Below are 4153 nucleotides of genomic sequence, written 5' to 3'. Positions count from 1 at the left end.
ATTGGTCAGATCTTTTCGACTCTTAACTTTTAAGTTTTTGCTTAGGATTAGTCTCTTCATCTCCTCCCATTTCTTAAATTTCAAATCTCTCCCTCTTTTCAAAATCTTCTTTGCTTGTGATTTCTAACACTTAGACTTTATTGCAAATTAGAAACTTTGGCCTTATGCCATTGCACTTTTACACTATTTTCTTAATCAAACTTGTAAATGAACTTAACCATATTGACTTAAAATTTCAAAAGACAAAAAGAACTAACACTCATGTAAACTCTTTTAGGCCCTTTGTGCCTCTTTAAAATTTTAATTTTTGTTAAAAAGCAATTAACTCACTTTGAAATTGATACCACAAACTACGAGGTTTTGATCCCTCATTTTTATGTTGGTACGTAGGCACAAGTCTGAAGGTCTTATCAAACACAAAAATATAATTAATGGATTCTCTTCTCATCCGCATATTCTATTTATTGCAAACATCATTTTATATCAAAACACATACACACATAAAAAAGGGCTCCCTAGGAGTACCTAGGACACTTTGGGTGCTAACACCTTCCCTCTGTGTAACCAACCCCCTTACTTGTAATCTCTGGCATTTTATTAGTTTTGATTTGAAAACTTCTTATCTTTGGTTTTTGTTCGTACTTTTCCCTTTTCCCTTGGAAACAATAAAAGCGCGGTGGCAACTCTGATTTTATTGACGTCAAGCTTATCCATATCTTGATTAACTTGTACACATCTTTCCAGAATTCTCTCTAGGTTATCCAAGCAATTTTTAAAACTTGATCTTCATACTGAGAAGTTATCCATGAAAACTTCCATGATTTCATCCAGGAAATCTGCGGATATGGACATCATGCATTGTTGGAAAGTTGCAGGGGAGTTACATAGTCCGAATGGTATTCATCGATAAGCGAAAGTTCCATATGGACATGTGAAAGTTGTTTTCTCTTGGTCATCTTGGTGAATAGGGATTTGGAAAAATCCGGAGTATCCATCCAGGCAACAAAAGTAGGAGTGTCTAGCTAAATGTTCTAGCATTTGGTCAATAAACGAAAGGGGGAAATGATCTTTCTGAGTTACTTTGTTTAGCCTCCTATAATCTATCACATGCGTCATACACTTTCTATGCGTTTTGCTACCGATTATCCTTTCTCATTTTGTACGACCGTGACACCTCCTTTCTTTAGTACTACATGCACATGACTAAACCATTTACTATTAGATATTTGGTAGATGATTCCTGCATCTAGAAGTTTTAATACTTCTCTCTTGACTATATCACTCATTATAGAATTTATCCTTCTTTAGTGTTCTCTATAGGGTTTAGAATCTTCCTCAAGCATAATTTGGTACATGCACACATAAGGACTTATTCCTTTTAAGTCAGAGATGGTATAACCTAGAGTTGTAGGGTATTTTCTTAAGACCTCTAAGAGTTGATTGGTTTCATCATTGTTTAGATTTGAATTTACTATAACTGGAAGGTTGAGTTCTTCATAAAGAAACTTGTATCTCGCGTTCTCAGGCAGTTCTTTAAGCTCTATTGTAGGTTTCTTAATGCTTGGCATATGATTAGGGGTAAGTTCTAAGCATTCGTTAAGTCTATCGTCTATGCAAGGTGTAACTGACTTAAATCCAATACCTTCCATTATGAGTGTCGAGGGTAGTTTTATTGTTTTAATATGGCGGATACTTTCATAAATTTGGATAGGATAAACTCTACCTTCTCATCACCTACTTCGAAAGTCATTTTCCTCTTTTTACATTTATCATGGCTCCTGCAGTTGATAATAATGGTCTGCCTAGAAGAATATGAATTTCTTCGTATTCCTTAATATCCGTTACGACAATGTCAGTAGGGATATAGAGTTGTTCAATTCTAACTAGGATATCTTCTAATATTCCAATCGGGTACTTAACTAATTGATCATCCAGTTGAAGGGACATCCTAGTTGGTTGCATGTCTCCTAGGTTTAATCTTTTACAAACTGCTAAAGGCATCATACTTACGCTTGCTCCCAAATCCAATAATGCTTTGTCTATAACATGTCTTCTTAGAAAACATGGTATAGAGAAGCTTCCAGGATATTTTTGTTTCTTGGATAATTTGTTTTTAGTAATCGCATTGCATTCTAATGGTTTGGGATCATCGAGCTTGCGCTTGTTCGTTAAGATATCTTATAGGAATTTGGCATATGCTGGTATTTGGGTAATGACTTCAGTGATGGGTATCTCGATGTGAAGTTTTTAGATCACTTTCACAAACTTCTTGTATTGGGTGTCTTGTTTGGTTTGTTTAAGTCTTTGCGGATATGGAATCAGTGGTATATAGGATGGCGGTGGTACATATGTTTGATTCTCTTAGTTATCATTCACTACTTCCTTATCTTTAATATTCTTCTTTCTTTGTTTTTCAGGTTCTATAGATTCCTCTATTTGTTTTTCTGGAGTAGTCACAACATTTTCTTTTGGTGGTTCTGGAATTTCAGGCCCATCGTGTTGAGTTCTGCTTTGCAATGAAATTGCGTTAGCATGACCTTTAGGGTTAGGCTGAGGTTGTCCAGGGAATAATCCTCATGGTGTAGCCTGAGAAGCTTGTTGTTATGCTACTTTAGAGATTTGGGTTTCCAGCATCTTGTTATGGGTTACCACAGAATCAACCTTGTTTCCTAATTGTGTAATCAGTTCATTAATATGGATGTTTTGGTTTATGAATTCTTTGTTCTTCTTAGTTTGAGTCGTCATAAAATCTTCCATGATTTTCTTAAGGTTTGACTTCTAAGGGGAATCTTGTATTGGTTGTGTTGATCTTTGGGCTTGGAAACCTGTTGGTCTTTAAGGTGTAAAGTTTTAGGGGGAAACTGAGGTATTGTTCTTGTAAGAGAAGTTTGAGTGATTCCTCCATCCAGGGTTATAAGTGTTCGAATATGGGGTTTCCTCGGGAATAATTGACCTCGTATGGGTTTGTTTCGGCTAGTAGACTACATTCGGCAGTCACATGTCCTGGTGTTCCACAGATTTCACATCTGGGTTGTATTGCAGCTACAGTAGTTGCAGGGTTTATGACTAAGCTTTCGACCTTTTGGGCTAGGGCGTCCATTTTGGTGTTCATATGGTCTAGGTTGCTCCCCTCGTACATACCTCATTTAGTCTCTTTCTTTTCTACTTGTGTATGATATGTACCCCACTGGTAGTGGTTTTGAGCCATGTTCTCAATGAGTGCGCATGCCTCAGGGTATGGTTTGTTCATTAGCACACCATCGGCAGCAGTGTCGATAGTCATCTTTGTGTTGTAGAGAAGTCCATTGTAGAAGGTGTGGATGATTAGCCATTATTCTAATCCATGATGTGGGCAAGCCTTTAACAACTCTTTGTATCTTTCCCAAGCGTCTAAAAGGGACGCACCATCATGTTGAGTGAATCTGGTAATTTGGTTACGTAGGACACCAATCTTACTAGGTGTAAAGTATATAGCAAGGAATACTTTCTTCAGGTCATTGCAAGTAGTGATGGAATTAGATGGAAGGGAATCTAGCCATGATTGCGCTCTGTTCCTGAGGGAAAAAGAGAATAAACGTAAAGGTATCGCCTCAGGAGCAACGTTATTGCATTTTAGTGTGTTGGCTAGTTGATTGAAAAATTTTAGGTGCTGGTTCGGGTTCTTTATTGGGAGATCAGCGAACTGGTTTTGTTGCACGATCTGCAATAAAGCAGATTTCAATTTGAATTTATTAGCTGTAATAGCTTGGTTGAAAATACTTGAATGCAATTCTTTGTTAGAAGGTAAGGCAAACTCTTTGAGTGGCCTACAATTCTGGTCTTCTGTCATTGCTCTTTTGATTCGTTGGAGAAAAAGTCGAGCTCTTACATATCTTTCTGGTTCAACTATTGGATCTTACAAAGTTCCGGTACTGTGAGTTCTTCCCATTGACTGGTAAGGGTTGCCTTAATCTAGATGGTGCAACAACAGGTTACGAAATTTGACGGTATTGGTCCTCGAAAACGAGTCCAAAAACCTTATCGCGACTTTATGAGTCTATCGGATTGCGTAACTGCAAGTATATAGTTGATCGCGTAATTTTAAAAGATATCGATCCCACAGAGACCTAATTGTCAACTATCGTTTCTAGTTGCTACAGTGTTTATCTAAGGC

General features: G+C 37.3%; 1 non-coding gene across 1 annotated transcript; it reads left to right on the top strand.

Moving 5' to 3' along the window:
• Positions 1–3338: 3338 nt before the first annotated feature.
• Positions 3339–3445, top strand: LOC127077342 (small nucleolar RNA R71). Its single transcript, XR_007787175.1, has one exon. It is a non-coding gene; the product is annotated as a small nucleolar RNA R71 (small nucleolar RNA).
• Positions 3446–4153: the final 708 nt, after the last annotated feature.

This window comes from Lathyrus oleraceus, chromosome 4 (assembly GCF_024323335.1).
Source record: "Lathyrus oleraceus cultivar Zhongwan6 chromosome 4, CAAS_Psat_ZW6_1.0, whole genome shotgun sequence".
NCBI lineage: Eukaryota > Viridiplantae > Streptophyta > Magnoliopsida > Fabales > Fabaceae > Lathyrus > Lathyrus oleraceus.
The sequence above is the reverse complement of the archived record's forward strand: the minus strand, read 5'-3'. Positions and strand labels throughout refer to the sequence as shown.